Source organism: Gorilla gorilla, chromosome 22, assembly GCF_029281585.2.
Source record: "Gorilla gorilla gorilla isolate KB3781 chromosome 22, NHGRI_mGorGor1-v2.1_pri, whole genome shotgun sequence".
NCBI classification, from domain to species: Eukaryota; Metazoa; Chordata; class Mammalia; order Primates; family Hominidae; genus Gorilla; species Gorilla gorilla.
In genome coordinates this window covers 54,361,341-54,387,342 of record NC_073246.2, presented here as the reverse complement: position 1 = coordinate 54,387,342, position 26,002 = coordinate 54,361,341, and positions in this window count along the sequence as shown.

Below are 26,002 nucleotides of genomic sequence, written 5' to 3'. Positions count from 1 at the left end.
GTATAAACATGGATATATCTACACAGCCATCTGGATGAACTTGGAAATATCTGCACCGCTATCTGTGTAAACATGCATAGATCTTCACCGCTACCTCTATAAACATGGAAATATCTACACCGCTATCTGTATGAACATGGAAATATCCACACCGCTATCTGTATGAACATGGAAATATCTACACCGCTATCTGTTTGAACATGGAAATATCTACACCGCTATCTGCATGAAAATGGAAATATCTACACTGCTATCTGCATATACATTTAAATATCTACACAGCTATCTCTTTACACATGGAAATATCTACACCGCTATCTGTATGAACATGGAAATATCTACACCGCCATCTGTATGAACATGGAAATATCTGCACCGCCATCTGTATGAACATATAAATATCTACACCGCCATCTGTATTAAGATGGAGATATCTACACAGCTATCTGTATAAACATGGAAATATCTACACCGCCATTTTATGAACATATAAATATCTACACAGCCATCCGTATTAAGAAGGAAATATCTAAACCGCTATCTGTATAAACATGGAAATATCTACACCGCTGCCTGTATAAACAAGGAAATATCAGCACCGCTATCTGTATGAACATGGAAATATCAGCACCGCTATCTGTATGAACATGGAAATAGCTACACCGCTATCTGTATGAACATGGATATATCTACACAGCCATCTGGATGAACATGGGAATATCTACACCGCTATATCTATAAACATGGAAATATCTACCCCGCTATCTGTATGAACATGGAATTATCTACACCGCTATCTGTATGAACATGGAAATATCTACACCGCTATCTGTTTGAACATGGAAATATATGCACCGCTATCTGCATGAAAATGGAAATATCTACACTGCTATCTGCATATACATTTAAATATCTACACAGCTATCTCTTTACACATGGAAATAACTACACTGCTATCCGCATGAACATGGAAATATCTACACCGCCATCTGTATGAACATGGAAATATCTGCACTGCCATCTGTATGAACATATAAATATCTACACCGCAATCTGTATTAAGATAGAGATATCAGCACCGCTATCTGTATAAACATGGAAATATCTAGACCGCTACCTGTATAAACATGGAAATATCAGCACCGCTATCTGTATGACCATGGAAATATCTACACCGCTATCTCTATGAACATGGAAATATCTACACTGCTATCTGTATGAACATGGAAATATCTACACCGCTATCTGTGTAAACATGCATACATCTTCACCGCTATCAGTATAAACATGGAAATATCTACACCGCTATCTGTATGAACATGGAAATAGCTACACAGCTATCTGTATGAACATGGAAATATCTACACCGCTATCTGTATGAACATGGATATATCTACACAGCCATCTGGATGAACATGGAAATATCTACACCGGTATCTGTGTAAACATGCATACATCTTCGCCGCTATCTGTATAAACATGGAAATATCTACACCGCTATCTCTATGAACATGGAAATATCTACACCGCTATCTGTATGAACATGGAAATATCTACACCGCTATCTGTTTGAACATGGAAATATCTACACCGCTATCTGCATGAAAATGGAAATATCTACACTGCTATCTGCATATACATGGAAATATCTACACAGCTATCTCTTTACACATGGAAATAGCTACACCGCTATCTGTATGAACATGGAAATATCTACACCGCTATCAGTATGAACAAGGAAATATCTACACCGCTATCCGTATGAACATGGATATATCTACACAGCCCTCTGGATGAACATGGAAATATCCCCACCGCTATCTGTGTAAACATGCATACATCTTCTCCGCTATCTGTATAAACATGGAAATATCTACACCGCTATCTGTATGAACATGGAAATATCTACACCGCTATCTGTTTGAAGATGGAAATATGTACACCGCTATCTGCATGAAAACGGAAATATCTACACAGCTATCTGCATATACATGGAAATATCCACACAGCTATCTCTTTACACATGGAAATAACTACACCGCTATCTGTATGAACATGGAAATATCTACACCGCCATCTGTATGAACATGGAAATATCTGCACCGCCATCTGTATGAACATATAAATATCTACACCGCCAACTGTATTAAGACGGAGATATCTATACTGCTATCTGAATAAACATGGAAATATCTACACCGCTATCTGTATAACCATGGAAATATCTACACCGCTATCTGTATAACCATGGAAATATCTACACCGCTACCTGTATAAACATGGAAATATCAGCACCGCTACCTGTATGAACATGGAAATATCTACGCCGCTGCCTGTATAAACATGGAAATATCAGCACGGCTATCTGTATGAACATGGAAATATCTACACCGCTATCTTTATGGACATGGAAATAACTACACTGCTATCTGTATGAACATAGAAATAGCTACACCGTTATCTGAATGAACATGGAAATAGCTACACCACTATCTGTATGAACATGGAAATATCTACACCGCTATCTGTATGAACATGGATATATCTACACAGCCATCTGGATGAACATGGAAATATCTACACCACTATCTGTATGAACATGGAAATATCTACACCACTATCTGTATAAACATGGATATATCTACACAGCCATCTGGATGAACATGGAAATATCTACACCGCTATCTGTATGAACATGGAAATATCTTCACCGATATCTGTGTAAACATGCATACATCTTCACCACTATATGTATGAACATGGAAATATCTACACTGCTATCTGTATGAACATGGAAATATCTACACCGCTATCTGTTTGAACATGGAAATATCTACACCGCTATCTGCATGAAAATGGAAATATCTACACAGCGATCTGCATATACATGGAAATATCTACAAAGCTATCTCTTTACACATGGAAATAAGTACAGCGCTATTTCTATAAACATGGAAATAGCTACACCGCCATCTGTATGAACATGGAAATATCTACACCGCTATCTGTATGAACATGGGAATATCTACACCGCTATCTGTATGAACATGGATATATCTACACAGCCCTCTGGATGAACATGGACATATCCACACCGCTATCTGTGTAAACATGCATACATCTTCACCGCTATCTGTAGAAACATGGAAATATCTACACCGCTATCTGTATGAACATGGAAATAACTACACCGCTATCTGTTTGAAGATGGAAATATATACACCGCTATCTGCATGAAAATGGAAATATCTACACAGCTATCTGCATGTAGATGGAAATATCTACACAGCTATCTCTTTACACATGGAAATAACTACACCACTATCTGTATGAACATGGAAATATCTACACCGCCATCTGTATGAACATGGAAATATCTGCACCACCATCTGTATGAACATATAAATATCTACACCGCCATCTGTATTAAGATGGAGATATCTAAACAGCTATCTGAATAAACATGGAAATATCTACACCGCTATCTGCATAAACATGGAAATATCTACACCGCTATGTGTATAACCATGGAAATATCTACACCGCTACCTGTATAAACATGGAAATATCAGCACCGCTATCTGTATGAACATGGAAATATCTACACCGCTATCTGTATGAACATGGAAATATCTACAGCGCTATCTGTATGAACATGGAAATATCTACAAAGCTATCTGAATGAACATGGAAAAATCTACACTGCTATCTGTTTGAACATGTAAATATCTACACCGCTATCTGCATGAAAATGGAAATATCTACAAAGCTATCTGCATATACATGGAAATATCTACACAGCTATCTCTTTACACATGGAAATAACTACACCGCTATCTCTATAAACATGGAAATATCTACAACGCCATCTGTATGAACATGGAAATATCTGCACCGCCATCTGTATGAACATATAAATATCTACACCGCCATCTGTATTAAGAAGGAAATATCTAAACCGCTATCTGTATAAACCTGGAAATATCTACACCGCTGCCTGTATAAACATGGAAATATCAGCACCGCTATCTGTATGAACATGGAAATAGCTACACCGTTATCTGTATGAACATGGAAATAGCTACACCACTATCTGTATGAACATGGAAATATCTACACCGCTATCTGTATGAACATGGATATATCTACACTGCCATCTGGATGAACATGGAAATATCTACACAGCTATCTGTATGAACATGGAAATATGTACACCGCTATCTGTATGAACATGGATATATCTACACAGCCATCTGGATGAACATGGAAATATCTACACCGCTATCTGTGTAAACATGCATAGATCTTCACCGCTATCCCTATAAACATGGAAATATCTACACTGCTATCTGTATGAACATGGAAATATCCACACCGCTATCTGTTTGAACATGGAAATATCTACACCGCTATCTGTATGAAAATGGAAATATCTACACTGCTATCTGCATATACATTTAAATATCTACACAGCTATCTCTTTACACATGGAAATAACTACACCGCTATCTCTATGAACATGGAAATATCTACACCGCCATCTGTATGAACACGGAAATATCTGCACGGCCATCTGTAAGAACATATAAATATCTACACCACCATCTGTATTAAGATGGAGATATCTACACTGCTATCTGTATAAACATGGAAATATCTACACCGCCATCTGTATGAACATATAAATATCTACACTGCCATCTGTATTAAGAAGGAAATATCTAAACCGCTATCTGTATAAGCATGGAAATATCTACACCGCTGCCTGTATAAACAAGGAAATATCAGCACCGGTATCTGTATGAACATGGAAATATCTACACCGCTATCTGTATGAACATGGAAATATCTACACCACTATCTGTATGAACATGGAAATAGCTACACCGCTATCTCTATGAACATGGATATATCTACACAGCCATCTGGATGAACATGGAAATATCTACACCGCTATGTGTGTAAACATGCATAGATCTTCACCGCTATCTGTATAAACATGGAAATATCTACACTGCTATCTGTATGAACATGGAAATATCTACACCGCTATCTGTATGAACATGGAAATACCTACACGGCTATCTGTTTCAACATGGAAATATCTACACCGCTATCTGCATGAAAATGGAAATATCTACACTGCTATCTGTATATACATTTAAATATCTACACAGCTATCTCTTTACACATGGAAATAACTACACCGCTATCTGTATGAACATGGAAATATCTACACTGCTATCTGTATGAATATGGGAATATCTGCACCGCCATCTGTTTGAACATATAAATATCTACACCGCCATCTGTATTAAGATGGAGATATCTACACTGCTATCTGTTTAAACATGGAAATATCTACACCGCTATCTGTAAAAACATGGAAATATCTACACCGCTATCTGTATAAACATGGAAATATCTACACCGCTGCCTGTAAAAACATGGAAATATCAGCACCGCTATCTGTATGAACATGGAAATATCTACAGCGCTATCTGTATGAACATGGAAATATCTACACTGCTATCTGTATGAACATGGAAATAGCTACACCGTCATCTGTATGAACATGGAAATAGCTACACCACTATCTGTATGAACATGGAAATATCTATACCGCTATCTGTATGAACATGGATATATCTACACAGCCATCTGGATGAACATGGAAATATCTACACCGCTATCTGTATGAACATGGAAATATGTACACCGCTATCTGTATGAACATGGATATATCTACACAGCCATCTGGATGAACATGGAAATATCTACACCGCTATCTGTGTAAACATGCATAGATCTTCACCGCTATCTCTATAAACATGGAAATATCTACACCGCTATCTGTATGAACATGGAAATATCCACACCGCTATCTGTATGAACATGGAAATATCTACACCTCTATCTGTTTGAACATGGAAATATCTACACCGCTATCTGCATGAAAATGGAAATATCTACACTGCTATCTGCATATACATTTAAATATCTACACAGCTATCTCTTTACACATGGAAATAACTACACCGCTATCTGTATGAACATGGAAATATCTACACCGCCATCTGTATGAACACGGAAATATCTGCACGGCCATCTGTAAGAACATATAAATATCTACACCGCCATCTGTATTAAGATGGAGATATCTACACTGCTATCTGTATAAACATGGAAATATCTACACCGCCATCTGTATGAACATATAAATATCTACACTGCCATCTGTATTAAGAAGGACATATCTAAACCGCTATCTGTATAAACATGGAAATATCTACACCGCTGCCTGTATAAACAAGGAAATATCAGCACCGCTATCTGTATGAACATGGAAATATCTACACCGCTATCTGTATGAATATGGAAATATTTACACCGCTATCTGTATGAACATGGAAATAGCTGCACCGCTATCTGTATGAACGTGGATATATCTACACAGCCATCTGGATGAACATGGAAATATCTACACCGCTATCTGTATGAACATGGAAATATCTACACCACTATCTGTATAAACATGGATATATCTACACAGCCATCTGGATGAACATGGAAATATCTTCACCGCTATCTGTGTAAACATGCATAGATCTTCACCGCTACCTCTATAAACATGGAAATATCTACACCGCTATCTGTATGAACATGGAAATATCCACACCGCTATCTGTATGAACATGGAAATATCTACACCGCTATCTGTTTGAACATGGAAATATCTACACCGCTATCTGCATGAAAATGGAAATATCTACACTGCTATCTGCATATACATTTAAATATCTACACAGCTATCTCTTTACACATGGAAATATCTACACCGCTATCTGTATGAACATGGAAATATCTACACCGCCATCTGTATGAACATGGAAATATCTGCACCGCCATCTGTATGAACATATAAATATCTACACCGCCATCTGTATTAAGATGGAGATATCTACACTGCTATCTGTATAAACATGGAAATATCTACACCGCCATTTTATGAACATATAAATATCTACACAGCCATCCGTATTAAGAAGGAAATATCTAAACCGCTATCTGTATAAACATGGAAATATCTACACCGCTGCCTGTATAAACAAGGAAATATCAGCACCGCTATCTGTATGAACATGGAAATATCTACACCGCTATCTGTATGAACATGGAAATATCTACTCCGCTATCTGTATGAACATGGAAATAGCTACACCGCTATCTGTATGAACATGGATATATCTACACATCCATCTGGATGAACATGGGAATATCTACACCGCTATATCTATAAACATGGAAATATCTACCCCGCTATCTGTATGAACATGGAATTATCTACACCGCTATCTGTATGAACATGGAAATATCTACACCGCTATCTGTTTGAACATGGAAATATCTGCACCGCTATCTGCATGAAAATGGAAATATCTACACTGCTATCTGCATATACATTTAAATATCTACACAGCTATCTCTTTACACATGGAAATAACTACACTGCTATCCGCATGAACATGGAAATATCTACACCGCCATCTGTATGAACATGGAAATATCTGCACTGCCATCTGTATGAACATATAAATATCTACACCGCAATCTGTATTAAGATAGAGATATCTCCACTGCTATCTGTATAAACATGGAAATATCTACACAGCTATCTGTATAAACATGGAAATATCTACACAGCTATCTGTATAAACATGGAAATATCTACACCACTACCTGTATAAACATGGAAATATCAGCACCGCTATCTGTATGAACATGGAAATATCTACACCGCCATCTGTATGAACATGGAAATATCTACACCGCTATCTCTATGAACATGGAAATATCTAAACTGCTATCTGTATGAACATGGAAATATCTACACCGCTATCTGTTTGAACATGGAAATATCCACACCGCTATCTGTATAAACATGGAAATATCTACACCGCTATCTGTATGAACATGGAAATATCTACACCGCTATCTGTGTAAACATGCATACATCTTCACCGCTATCTGTATAAACATGGAAATGTCTACAAGGCTATCTGTATGAACATGGAAATATCTACACCGCTATCTGTACGAACATGGAAATATCTAAACCGCTATCTGCATGAAAATAGAAATACCTACACAGCTATCTGCATATACTTGGAAATATTTACACAGCTATCTCTTTACACATGGAAATAACTACACCGCTATCTGTATGAACATGGAAATATCTGCACCGCCATCTGTAAGAACACATAAATATCTACACCGCCATCTGTATTAAGATGGAGATTCCTACACCGCTATCTGTATACACATGGAAATATCTACACCGCTATCTGTATAAACATGGAAATATCTACACCGCTATCTGTATAAACATGGAAATATCAGCACAGCTATCTGTATGAACATGGAAATATCAGCCCCTCTATCTGTATGAACATGGAAGTATCTACACCGCTATCTGTATGAACATGGAAATATCTACACCGCTATCTGTATTAACACGGAAATATCTACACCGCTATCTGTTTGAACATGGAAATATCTACACCGCTATCTGTATGAACACGGAAATATCTACACCGCTATCTGTTTGAACATGGAAATATCTACACCGCTATCTGCATGAAAATGGAAATGTATACACAGCTATCTGCATATACATGGAAATATCTACACAGCTATCTCTTTACACATGGAAATAACTACACCGCTATCTGTATGAACATGGAAATATCTTCACCGCCATCTTTATGAACATGGATATATCTACACAGCCATCTGGATGAACATGGAAATATCTACACCGCTATCTGTATGACCATGGAAATATCTTCACCGATATCTGTGTAAACATGCATACATCTTCACCACTATCTGTATGAACATGGAAATATCTACACTGCTATCTGTATGAACATGGAAATATCTACACCGCTATCTGTTTGAACATTGAAATATCTACACCGCTATCTGCATGAAAATGGAAATATCTTCACAGCGATCTGCATATACATGGAAATATCTACAAAGCTATCTCTTTACACATGGAAATAAGTACAGCGCTATTTCTATAAACATGGAAATAGCTACAACGCGATCTGTATGAACATGGAAATATCTACACCGCTATCTGTATGAACATGGGAATATCTACACCGCTATCTGTATGAACATGGATATATCTACACAGCCCTCTGGATAAACAGGGACATATCCACACCGCTATCTGTGTAAACAGGCATACATCTTCACCGCAATCTGTAGAAACATGGAAATATCTACACCGCTATCTGTATGAACATGGAAATATCTACACCGCTATCTGTTTGAAGATGGAAATATATACACCGCTATCTGCATGAAAATGGAAATATCTACACAGCTATCTGCATGTAGATGGAAATATCTACACAGCTATCTCTTTACACATGGAAATAACTACACCACTATCTGTATGAACATGGAAATATCTTCACCGCCATCTGTATGAACATGGAAATATCTGCACCGCCATCTGTATTAAGAAGGAAATATCTAAACCGCTATCTGTATAAACATGGAAATATCAGCACCGCTATCTGTTTCAACATGGAAATAGCTACAAAGCTATCTGAATGAACATGGAAAAATCTACACCGCTATCTGTTTGAACATGGAAATATCTACACTGCTATCTGCATGAAAATGGAAATATCTACAAAGCTATCTGCATATACATGGAAATATCTACACAGCTATCTCTTTACACATGGAAATAACTACACCGCTATATCTATAAACATGGAAATATCTACACCGCCATCTGTATGAACATGGAAATATCTGCACCGCCATCTGTATGAACATATAAATATCTACACCGCCATCTGTTAAGAAGGAAATATCTAAACCGCTATCTGTATAAACCTGGAAATATTTACACCGCTGCCTGTAAAAACATGGAAATATCAGCACCGCTATCTGTATGAACATGGAAATATCTACAGCGCTATCTGTATGAACATGGAAATATCTACACTGCTATCTGTATGAACATGGAAACAGCTACACCGTCATCTGTATGAACATGGAAATAGCTACACCACTATCTGTATGAACATGGAAATATCCACACCGCTATCTGTGTAAACATGCATAGATCTTCACAGCTATCTGTATAAACATGGAAATATCTACACCGCTATCTGTTTGAACATGGAAATATCCACACCGCTATCTGTATGAACATGGAAATATCTACACCGCTATCTGTTTGAAAATGGAAATATATACACCGCTATCTGCATGAAAATGGAAATATCTACACTGCTATCTGCATATACATGGAAATATCTACACAGCTATCTCTTTACACATGGAAATAACTACACCGCTATCTGTATGAACATGGAAATATCTACACCACTATCTGTATGAACATGGAAATATCTGCACCGCCATCTGTATGAACATATAAATATCTACACCGCCATCTGTATTAAGACGGAGATATCTACACTGCTATCTGAATAAACATGGAAATATCTACACCGCTATCTGTATAAACATGGAAATATCTACACCGCTATCTGTATAACCATGGAAATATCTACAACGCTACCTGTATAAATATGGAAATATCAGCACCGCTACCTGTATGAACATGGAAATATCTACACCGCAGCCTGTATAAACATGGAAATATCAGCAAGGCTATCTGTATGAACATGGAAATATCTACATCGCTATCTGTATGGACATGGAAATAACTACACTGCTATCTGTATGAACATGGAAATAGCTACACCGTTATCTGTATGAACATGGAAATAGCTACACCACTATCTGTATGAGCATGGAAATATCTACACCGCTATCTGTATGAACATGGATATATCTACACAGCCATCTGGATGAACATGGAAATATCAACACCACTATCTGTATGAACATGGAAATATCTACACCACTATCTGTATGAACTTGGATATATCTTCACAGCCATCTGGATGAACATGGAAATATCTACACCGCTATCTGTGTAAACATGCATAGATCTTCACCGCTACCTCTATAAACATGGAAATATCTACACCGCTATCTGTATGAACATGGAAATATCCACACCGCTATCTGTATGAACATGGAAATATCTACACCGCTATCTGTTTGCACATGGAAATATCTACACTGCTATCTGCATGAAAATGGAAATATCTACACTGCTATCTGCATATACATTTAAATATCTACACAGCTATCTCCTTACACATGGAAATAAATACATCGCTTTCTGTATGAACATGGAAATATCTACACCGCCATCTGTATGAACACGGAAATATCTGCACCGCCATCTGTATGAACATATAAATATCTACACCGCCATCTGTATTAAGATGGAGATATCTACACTGCTATCTGTATACACATGGAAATATCTACACCGCCATCTGTATGAACACGGAAATATCTGCACCGCCAGCTGTATGAACATATAAATATCTACACCGCCATCTGTATAAAGATGGAGATATCTACACTGCTATCTGTATAAACATGGAAATATCTACACCGCCATCTGTATGAACATATAAATATCTACACAGCCATCCGTATTAAGAAGGAAATATCTAAACCGCTATCTGTATAAACATGGAAATATCTACACCGCTGCCTGTATAAACAAGGAAATATCAGCACCGCCATCTGTATGAACATGGAAATATCTACACCGGTATCTGCATGAACATGGAAATATCTACTCCGCTATCTGTATGAACATGGAAATAGCTACACCGCTATCTGTATGAACATGGATATATCTACACAGCCATCTGGATGAACATGGAAATATCTACACCGCTATATGTATAAACATGGAAATATCTACACCGCTATCTGTACGAACATGGAAATATCTACACCGCTATCTGTATGAACTTGGAAATATCTACACCGCTATCTGTTTGAACATGGAAATATCTACACCGCTATCTGCATGAAAATGGAAATATCTACACTGCTATCTGCATATACATTTAAATAGCTACACAGCTATCTCTTTACACATGGAAATAACTACACTGCTATCTGCATGAACATGGAAATATCTACACCGCCATCTGTATGAACATGGAAATATCTGCACTGCCATCTGTATGAACATATAAATATCTACACCGCAATCTGTATTAAGATAGAGATATCTCCACTGCTATCTGTATAAACATGGAATTATCTACACCGCTATCTGTATAAACATGGAAATATCTACACCGCTATCTGTATGAACATGGAAATATCTACACCGCTATCTCTATGAACATGGAAATGTCTAAACCGCTATCTGTATGAACATGGAAATATCTACACCGCTATCTGTTTCAACATGGAAATATCTACACCGCTATCTGCATGAAAAAGGAAATATCTACACAGCTATCTGCATATACATGGAAATATCTACACAGCCATCTCTTAACACATGGAAATAACTACACCGCTATCTCTATAAACATGGAAATATCTACACCGCCATCTGTAAGAACATGGAAATATCTGCACCGCCATCTGTATGAACATATAAATATCTACACCGCCATCTGTATTAAGATGGAGATACCTACACCGCTATCTGTATAAACATGGAAATATCTACACCGCTATCTGTATAAACTTGGAAATATCTACACCGCTATCTGTATAAACATGGAAATATCAGCACCGCTATCTGTATGAACATGGAAATATCAGCCCCTCTATTTGTATGAACATGGAAGTATCTAAACCGCTATCTGTATGAACATGGAAATATCTACACAGCTATCTGTATGAACACGGAAATATCTACACCGCTATCTGTTTGAACATGGAAATATCTACACCGCTATCTGTATGAACAAGGAAATATCTACACCGCTATCTGTTTGAACATGGAAATATCTACACCGCTATCTGCATGAAAATGGAAAAATATACACAGCTATCTGCATATACATGGAAATATCTACACAGCTATCTCTTTACACATGGAAATAACTACACCGCTATCTCTATAAACATGGAAATATCTGCACCGCCATCTGTATGAACATATAAATATCTACACCGCTATCTGTATGAACATGGAAATATCTACACCGATATCTGTGTAAACATGCATACATCTTCACCGCTATCTGTATAAACACGGAAATATCTACACTGCTATCGGTATGAACATGGAAATATCTACACCGCTATCTGTATAAACATGGAAATATCTACACCACTACCTGCATAAACATGGAAATATCAGTACCGCTATCTGTATGAACATGGAAATATCTACACCGCCATCTGTATGAACATGGAAATATCTACACCGCTATCTGTATGAACATGGAAATATCTACACCGCTATCTGTATGAACATGGAAATATCCACACTGCTATCTGTATGAACATGGAAATAGCTACACCGTTATCTTTATGAAAATGGAAATAGCTACACCGCTATCTGTATGAACATGGAAATATCTACACCGCTATCTGTATGAACATGGAAATATCTACACCGCTATCTGTTTGAAGATGGAAATATCTACACCGCTATCTGCATGAAAATGGAAATATCTACACTACTATCTGCATATACATTTAAATATCTACACAGCTATCTCTTTACACATGGAAGTAACTACACCACTATCTGTATGAACATGGAAATAACTACACCGCCATCACTATGAACATGGAAATATCTGCACCGCCATCTGTATGAACATATAAATATCTACACCACCATCTGTATTAAGATTGAGATATCTACACTGCTATCTGTATAAACATGGAAATATCTACACCGCCATCTGTATGAACATATAAATACACCGCCATCTGTATTAAGAAGGAAATATCTAAACCGCTTTCTGTATAAACATGGAAATATCTACACCGCTGCCTGTATAAACATGGAAATATCAGCACCGCTATCTGTATGAAAATGGAAATATCTACACCGCTATCTGCAGGAACATGGAAATAGCTACACCGCTGCCTGTATAAACACGGAAATATCAGCACCGCTATCTGTATGAACATGGAAATATCTACACCACTATCTGTATGAACATGGATATATCTACACAGCCATCTGGATGAACATGAAAATGTCTACACCACTATCTGTATGAACATGGAAATATCTACACCGCTATCTGTGTAAACATGCATACATCTTCACCGCTATCAGTATAAACATGGAAATATCTACACCGCTATCTGTATGAACATGGAAATAGCTACACTGCTATCTGTATGAACATGGATATATCTACACAGCCATCTGGATGAACATGGAAATATCTACACCGCTATCTGTGTACACATGCATACATCTTCACCGCTATCTGTATAAACATGGAAATATCTACACCGCTATCTGTATGAACATGGAAATATCCACACCGCTATCTGTATGAACATGGAAATATCTACACCGCTATCTGTTTGAAAATGGAAATATATACACCGCTATCTGCATGAAAATGGAAATATCTACACTGCTATCTGCATATACTTGGAAATATCTACACAGCTATCTCTTTACACATGGAAATAACTACACCGCTATCTGTATGAACATGGAAATATCTGCACCGCCATCTGTATGAACATATAAATATCTACACCGCCATCTGTATTAAGAAGGAAATATCTAAACAGCTATCTGTATAAACCTGGAAATATCTACACCGCTGCCTGTATGAACATGGAAATATCAGCACCGCTATCTGTATGAACATGGAAATATCTACACAGCTATCTGTACCAACATGGAAATATCTACACCGCCATCTGTATGAACATAAAATATCTACACCGCCATCTGTATTAAGAAGGAAATATCTAAACCTCTATCTGTATGAACATTGAAATATCTACAAAGCTATCTGTATGAACATGGAAATATCTACACCGCTATCTGTGTAAACATGCATACATCTTCACCGCTATCTGTATAAACATGGAAATGTCTACAAGGCTATCTGTACGAACATTGAAATATCTAAACCGCTATCTGCATGAAAATAGAAATATCTACACAGCTATCTGCATATACATGGAAATATCTACACAGCTATCTCTTTACACATGGAAATAACTACACCGCTATCTGTATGAACATGGAAATATCTTCACCGCCATCTGTATGAACATATAAATATCTACACCGCCATCTGTATTAAGATGGAGATATCTACACCGCTATCTGTATAAACATGGAGATATCTACACCGCTATCTGTATGAACATGGAAATATCTACACCGCTATCTGTATGAACATGGAAATATCTTCACCGCCATCTGTTTGAACATGGAAATATCTTCACCGCCATCTGTATGAACATATAAATATCTACACCGCCATCAGTATTAAGATGGAGATATCTACACCGCTATCTGTATAAACATGGAGATATCTACACCGCTATCTGTATGAACATGGAAATATCTACACCGCTATCTGTATGAACATGGAAATATCTACACCGCTATCTGTATGAACATGGAAATATCTTCACCGCTATCTGTATGAACATGGAAATATCTTCAACGCCATCTGTATGAACATGGATATATCTACACAGCCATCTGTATGAACATGGAAATATCTACACCGCTATCTGTATGAACATGGAAATATCTACACCGCTATCTGTATGAACATGGAAATATCTTCACCGCCATCTGTATGAACATGGATATGTCTACACATCCATCTGGATGAACATGGAAAAATCTACACCGCGATCTGTATGAACATGGGAATATCTACACCGCTATCTGTGTAAACATGCATACACCTCCACCGCTATCTGTATAAACATGGAAATATCTACACCGCTATCTGTATGAACATGGAAATATCTACACCGCTATCTGTTTGAACACGGAAATATCTAAACCGCTATCTGCATGAAAATGGAAATATCTACACAGCTATCTGCATATACATGGAAATATCTACACAGCTATCTCATTACACATGGAAATAACTACACCGCTATCTGTATGAACATGGAAATATCTTCACCGCCATCTGTATGAACATGGATATATCTACGCAGCCATCTGGATGAACATGGAAATATCTACACCGCTATCTGTATGAAGATGGAAATATTTACACCGCTATCTGTGTAAACATGCATACATCTTCACCGCTATCTGTATAAACTTGGAAATAACTACACCGCTATCTGTATGAACATGGAAATATCTGCACAGCCATCTGTAAGAACACATAAATATCTACACCGCCATCTGTATTAAGATGGAGATACCTAAACCGCTATCTGTATAAACTTGGAAATATCTACACCGCTATCTGTATAAACATGGAAATATCAGCACCGCTATCTGTATGAACATGGAAATATCATCCCCTCTATTTATATGAACATGGAAGTATCTACACCGCTATCTGTATGAACATGGAAATATCTACACAGCTATCTGTATGAACACGGAAATATCTACACCGCTATCTGTTTGAACATGGAAATATCTACACCGCTATCTGTATGAACAAGGAAATATCTACACCGCTATCTGTTTGAACATGGAAATATCTACACCGCTATCTGCATGAAAATGGAAAAATATACACAGCTATCTGCATATACTTGGAAATATCTACCCAGCTATCTCTTTACACATGGCAATAACTACACCGCTATCTGTATGAACATGGAAATATCTTCAACGCCATCTTTATGAACAGGGATATACCTACACAGCCATCTGGATGAACATGGAAATATCTACACCGCTATCTGTATGAACATGGAAATATCTACACCGATATCAGTGTAAACATGCATACATCTTCACCGCTATCTGTATAAACATGGAAATATCTACACTGCTATCTGTATGAACATGGAAATATCTACACCGCTATCTGTATAAACATGGAAATATCTACACCACTACCTGCATAAACATGGAAATATCAGTACCGCTATATGTATGAACATGGAAATATCTACACCGCCATCTGTATGAACATGGAAATATCTACACCGCTATCTGTATGAACATGGAAATATCTACACCGCTATCTGTTTGAACATGGAAATATCTACACCGCTGTCTGCATGAAAATGGAAATATCTACACAGCTATCTGCATATACATGGAAATATCTACACAGCTATCTCTTAACACAAGGAAATAACTACACTGCTATCTCTATAAAGATGGAAATATCTACACCGCTATCTGTATGAACATGGAAATATCTACACTGCTATCTGTATGAACATGGAAATAGCTACACCGTTATCTGTATGAAAATGGAAATAGCTACACCGCTATCTGTATGAACATGGAAATATCTACACCGCTATCTGTATGAACATGGATATATCTACACAGCCATCTGGATGAACATGGAAATATCTACACCGCTATCTGTGTAAACATGCATACATCTTCACCGCTATCTGTATAAACATGGAAATATCTGCACCGCTATCGGTATTAACGTGGAAATATCTACACCGCTATCTGTATGAAGATGGAAATACCTACACCGCTATCTGTTTGAAGATGGAAATATCTACACCGCTATCTGCATGAAAATGGAAATATCTACACTGCTATCTGCATATACATTTAAATATCTACACAGCTATCTCTTTACACATGGAAGTAACTACACCACTATCTGTATGAACATGGAAATAACTACACCGCCATCACTATGAACATGGAAATATCTGCACCGCCATCTGTATGAGCATATAAATATCTATACCGCCATCTGTATTAAGATGGAGATATCTACACTGCTATCTGTATAAACATGGAAATATCTACACCGCCATCTGTATGAACATATAAATACACCGCCATCTGTATTAAGAAGGAAATATCTAAACCGCTTTCTGTATAAACATGGAAATATCTACACCGCTGCCTGTATAAACATGGAAATATCAGCACCGCTATCTGTATGAAAATGGAAATATCTACACCGCTATCTGCAGGAACATGGAAATAGCTACACCGCTGCCTGTATAAACACGGAAATATCAGCACCGCTATCTGTATGAACATGGAAATATCTACACCACTATCTGTATGAACATGGACATATCTACACAGCCATCTGGATGAACATGAAAATATCTACACCACTATCTGTATGAACATGGAAATATCTACACCGCTATCTGTGTAAACATGCATACATCTTCACCGCTATCAGTATAAACATGGAAATATCTAGACCGCTATCTGTATGAACATGGAAATAGCTACACTGCTATCTGTATGAACATGGATATATCTACACAGCCATCTGGATGAACATGGAAATATCTACACCGCTATCTGTGTAAACATGCATACATCTTCACCGCTATCTGTATAAACATGGAAATATCTACATCGCTATCTGTATGAACATGGAAATATCTACACCGCTATCTGTATGAACATGGAAATATCTACACCGCTATCTCTTTGAACATGGAAATATCTAAACCGCTATCTGCATGAAAATGGAAATATCTACACTGCTATCTGCATATACATGGAAATATCTACACAGCTATCTCTTTACACATGGAAATAACTACACCGCTATCTGTATGAACATGGAAATATCCACACCGCCATCTGTATGAACATGGAAATATCTGCAGCGCCATCTGTATGAACATATAAATATCTACACCGCCATCTGTATTAAGATGGAGATATCTACACCGCTATCTGTATAAACATGGAAATATCTACACCGCTATCTGTATAAACATGGAAATATCTACACCACTATCTGTATAAACATGGAAATATCTACACCGCTACCTGTATAAACATGGAAATATCAGCACCGCTATCTGTATGAACATGGAAATATCTACACCACTATCTGTATGAACATGGAAATATCTACACCGCTATCTGTATGAACATGGAAATATCTACACCGCTATCAGTATGAACAAGGAAATATCTACACCGCTATCTGTATGAACATGGATATATCTACACAGCCCTCTGGATGAACTTGGAAATATCCAAACCGCTATCTGTGTAAACATGCATACATCTTCACCACTATCTGTATAAACATGGAAATATCTACACCGCTATCTGAATGAACATGGAAATATCTACACCGCTATCTGTTTGAAGATGGAAATATATACACCGCTATCTGCATGAAAACGGAAATATCTACACAGCTATCTGCATATACATGGAAATATCTACAGAGCTATCTCTTAACACATGGAAATAACTACACCGCTATCTGCATGAACATGGGAATATCTACACCGCCATCTGTATGAACATGGAAATATCTTCACCGCCATCTGTATTAACATATAAATATCTACACCGCCATCTGTATTAACATGGAGATATCTACACCGCTATCTGAATAAACATGGAAATATCTACACCGCTATCTGTATAAACATGGAAATATCTACACCGCTATCTGTATACCCATGGAAATATCTACACCGCTACCTGTATAAACATGGAAATATCAGCACCGCTATCTGTATGAAGATGGAAATATCTACACCGCTATCTGTATGAACATGGAAATATCTACAAAGCTATCTGAATGAACATGGAAAAATCTACACCGCTATCTGTTTGAACATGTAAATATCTACACCGCTATCTGCTTAAAAATGGAAATATCTACAAAGCTATCTGCATATACATGGAAATATCTACACAGGTATCTCTTTACACATGGAAATAACTACACCGCTATCTGTAAGAACATGGAAATATCTACACCGCCATCTGTATGAACATATAAATATCTACACCGCCATCTGTATTAAGAAGGAAATATCTAAACAGCTATCTGTATTAACCTGGAAATATCTACACCGCTGCCTGTATGAACATGGAAATATCAGCACCGCTATCTGTATGAACATGGAAATATCTACACCGCTATCTGTATGAACATGGAAATATCTACACCGCCATCTGTATGAACATAAAATATCTACACCGCCATCTGTATTAAGAAGGAAATATCTAAACATCTATCTGTATGAACATTGAAATATCTACAAAGCTATCTGTATGAACATGGAAATATCTACACCGCTATCTGTGTAAACATGCATACATCTTCACCGCTATCTGTATAAACATGGAAATGTCTACAAGGCTATCTGTACGAACATTGAAATATCTAAACCGCTATCTGCATGAAAATGGAAATATCTACACAGCTATCTGCATATACATGGAAATATCTACACAGCTATCTCTTTACACATGGAAATAACTACACCGCTATCTGTATGAACATGGAAATATCTTCACCGCCATCTGTATGAACTTATAAATATCTACACCGCCATCTGTATTAAGATGGAGATACCTACACCGCTATCTGTATAAACATGGAAATAACTACACCTCTATCAGTATACACATGGAAATATCTAAACCGCTATCTGTATAAACATGGAAATATCTACACAGCTATCTGTATAAACATGGAAATATGAGCACCGCTATCTGTATGAACATGGAAATATCAACACCGCTATCTAAACATGGAAATATCTACACCACTATCTGCATGAAAATGGAAATATCTTCACAGCTATCTGCATATACATGGAAATATCTACACAGCTATCTCTTTACACATGGAAATAACTACACCGCTATCTCTATAAACATGGAAATATCTACACCTCCATCTGTATGAACATGGAAATATCGGCACCGCCATCTGTATGAACATATAAATATCTATACCGCCATCTGCATTAAGAAGGAGATATCTACACCGCTATCTGTATAAACATGGAAATATTTACACCGCTATCTGTATAAACATGGAAACATCTACACCGCTATCTGTATAAACATGGAAATATCTACACCGTTACCTGTACAAACATGGAAATATCAGCACCGGTATCGTTATGAACATGGAAATGTCTACACCGCTATCTGTATGAACATGGAAATAGCTACACCGCTATCTGTATGAACATGGAAATATCTTCAACGCCATCTGTATGAACTTGGATATATCTACACAGCCATCTGTATGAACATGGAAATATCTACACCGCTATCTGTATGAACATGGAAATATCTACACCGCTATCTGTATGAACATGGAAATATCTTCACCGCCATCTGTATGAACATGGATATGTCTACACATCCATCTGGATGAACATGGAAATATCTACACCGCTATCTGTATGAACATGGAAATATCTGCAATGCCATCTGTATGAACATATAAATATATACACTGCCATCTATATTAAGATGGAGATATCTACACCGCTATCTACATGAAAATGGAAATATCTACACTGCTATCTGCATATACATTTAAATATCTACACAGCTATCTCTTTACACATGGAAATAACTACACCGTTATCTGTATGAACATGGAAATATCTACACCGCCATCTGTATGAACATGGAAATATCTGCACCGACATCTGTATGAAAATATAAATATCTACACCGCCATCTGTATTAAGATAGAGATATCTACACTGCTATCTGTATAAACATGGAAATATCTACAACGCTATCTGTATAAACATGGAAATATCTACACCGCTATCTGTATATACATGGAAATATCTACACCACTACCTGTATAAAAATGGAAATATCAGCACCGCTATCTATATGAACATGGAAATATCTACACCGCTATCTGTATGAACATGGAAATATCTGCACCGCCATCTGTATGAACATATAAATATATACACCGCCATCTGTATTAAGAAGGAGATATCTACACCGCTATCTGTATAAACATGGAAATATCTACTAAGCTATCTGTATAAACATGGAAATATCTACACCGCTATCTGTATAAACATGGAAATATCTACACCGCTGCCTGTATAAACATGGAAATATCAGCACCGCTATCGGTATGAACATGGAAATATCTACACCGATATCTGTATGAACATGGATACATCTACACCGCTATCTGTTTGAACATGGAAATATCTTTACCGCCATCTGTATTAACATGGATATATCTAAACAGCCATCTGTATGAACATGGAAATATCTACACCGCTATCTGTATGAACATGGAAATATCTACACCGCTATCTGTACGAACATGGAAATATCTTCACCACCATCTGTATGAAAATGGATATGGCTACACAGCCATCTGGATGAACATGGAAATATCTACACCGCGATCTGTATGAACATGGAAATATCTACACCGCTATCTGTGTAAACATGCATACACCTTCACCGCTATCTGTATAACCATGGAAATATCTACACCGCTATCTGTATGAACATGGAAATATCTACACCGCTATCTGTTTGAACATTTAAATATCTAAACCGCTATCTGCATGAAAATGGAAATATCTACACAGTTATCTGCATATACATGGAAATATCTACACAGCTATCTCTTTACACGTGGAAATTACACCGCTATCTGTATGAACATGGAAATATCTTCACCGCCATCTGTATGAACATGGATATATCTACACAGCCATCTGGATGAACATGGAAATATCTACACCGCTATCTGTATGAAGTTGGAAATATCTGCAACGCTATTTGTGTAAACATGCATACATCTTCACCGCTATCTATATAAACATGGAAATATCTTCACTGCTATCTGTATGAACATGGAAATATCTACACCGCTATCTGAACATGGAAACATCTACACCGCTATCTGCATGAAAATGGAAATATCTACACAGCGATCTGCATATAGATGGAAATATCTACAAAGCTATTTCTTTACACATGGAAATAACTACAGCGCTATCTCTATAAACATACAAATATCTAAACCGCCATCTGTATGAACATGGAAATATCTGCAACACCAAATGTATGAACATATAAATATCTACACCGTCATCTATATTAAGATGGAGATATCTACACCGCTATCTGTATAAACTTGGAAATATCTACACCGCTATCTGTATAAACATGGAAATATCTACACCGCAATCTGTATAAACATGGAAGTATCTACACCGCTACCTGTATAAACATGGGAATATCAGCACCGCTATCTGTATGAACATGGAAATATCTACACCGCTATCTGAACTTGGAAATATCTACACCGCTATCTGCATGAAAATGGAAATATGTGCACAGCTATCTGCATATACATGGAAATATCTACGCAGCTATCTCTTTACACATGGAAATAACTACACCGCTATCTCTATAAACATGGAAGTATCTACACCACGATCTGTATGAACATGGAAATATCTGCACCGCCATCTGTATGAACATATAAATATCTACACCGCCATCTGCATTAAGAAGGAGATATCTACACCACTATATGTATAAACATGGAAATATTTACACCGCTATCTGTATAAGCATGGAAATATCCACACCGCTATCTGTATAAAGATGGAAATATCTACACCGCTACCTGTATAAACATGGAAATATCAGCACCGCTATCGGTATGAACATGGAAATATCTACACCGCTATCTGTATGAACATGGGAATAGCTACAACGCTATCTGTATGAACATGGAAATATCTTCAACGCCATCTGTATGAACATGGATATATCTACACAGCCATGTGTATGAACATGGAAATATCTACACCGCTATCTGTATGAACATGGAAATAGCTACACCGCTATCTGTGTGAACATGGAAATATCTTCACCGCCATCTGTAGGAACATGGATATATCTACACAGCCATCTGGATGAACATGGAAATATCTACACCGCTATCTGTATGAACATGGAAATATCTACACCGCTATCTGTATAAACATGGAAATATCTACACCGCTATCTGAATAAACATGGAAATATCTACACCGCTCTCTGTATAAACATGGAGATATCAGCACCCCTATCTGAATGAACATGGAAATATCAGCCCCTCTATCTGTATGAACATGGAAGTATCTACACCGCTATCTCTATGAACATGGAAATATCTACACCGCTATCTGTTTGAACATGGAAATATCTAAACCGCTATCTGCATGAAAATGGAAATATATACACAGCTATCTGCATATACATGGCAATATCTACACAGCTATCTCTTTACACATGGAAAAAACTACACCGCTATCTGTATGAACATGGAAATACCTTCACCGCCATCTGTAGGAACATGGATATATCTACATAGCCATCTGGATGAACATGGAAATATCTACACCGCTATCTGTATGAACATGGAAATATCTACACCGCTACCTGTGTAAACATGCATACATCTTCACCGCTATCTCTATAAACATGGAAATAACTACACCGCTATCTGTATGAACATGGAAATATCTACCACGCCATCTGTATGAACATGGAAATATCTGCACCGCCATCTGTATGAACATATAAATATCTACACCGCCATCTGTATTAAAATGGAGATATCTACACTGCTATCTGTATAAACATGGAAATATCAACACTGCCATCTGTATGAACATATAAATATCTACGCCGCCATCTGTATTTAGAAGGAAATATCTAAACCTCTTTCTGTATAAACATGGAAATATCTACAACGCTGCCTGTATAAACATCGAAATATCAGAACCGCTATCTGAATGAACATGGAAATATCTACACCGCTATCTGTATGAACATGGAAATAGCTACACCGCTATCTGTATGAACATGGATATATCTACACAGCCATCTGGATGAACACGGAAATATCTACACCGCTATCTGTGTAAACATGCATACATCTTCACCGCTATCTGTATGAACATGGAAATATCTACACCGCTATCTGTATAAACATGGAAATATCTACACAGCTATCTGTATGAACATGGAAATATCTACACCGCTATCTGTATGAACATGGAAATATCTACAACGCTATCTGTTTGAACATGGAAATATCTACAACGCTGTCTGCATGAAAATGGAAATATCTACACAGCTATCTGCATATACATGGAAATATCTACACAGCTATCTCTTTACACATGGAAATAACTACACCGCTATCTCTATAAACATGGAAATATCTACACCGCCATCTGTATGAACATGGAAATATCTGCACCGCCATCTGTATGAACATATAAATATCTACACCGCCATCTGTATTAAGAAGGAGATATCTACACCGCTATCTGTATAAAGATGGAAATATCTACACCGCTATCGGTATAAACATGGAAATATCTACACAGCTATCTGTATAAACATGGAAATATCTACACCGCTACCTGTATAAACATGGAAATATCAGCACCGCTATCGGTATGAACATGGAAATATCTACACCGCTATCTGTATGAACATGGAAATATCTACACCGCTATCTGTATGAACATGGAAATATCTTCACCGTCATCTGTATGAAAATGGATATGGCTACACAGCCATCTGGATGAACATGGAAATATCTACACCGCGATCTGTATGAACATGGAAATATCTACACCGCTATCTGTGTAAACATGCATACCCCTTCACCGCTATCTGTATAACCATGGAAATATCTACACCGCTATCTGTATGAACATGGAAATATCTACACCGCTATCTGTTTGAACATAGAAATATCTAAAGCGCTATCTGCATGAAAATGGAAATATCTACACAGCTATCTGCATATACATGGAAATATCTACACAGCTATCTCTTTACCCGTGGAAATAACTACACCGCTATCTGTATGAACATGGAAATATCTTCACCGCCATCTGTATGAACATGGATATATCTACACAGCCATGTGGATGAACATGGAAATATCTACACCGCTATCTGTATGAAGATGGAAATATCTACAACGCTATATGTGTAAACATGCATACATCTTCACCGCTATCTGTATAAACATGGAAATATCTACACTGCTATCTGTATGAACATGGAAATACCTACACCGCTGTCTGTTTGAACATGGAAATATCTACACCACTATCTGCATGAAAATGGAAA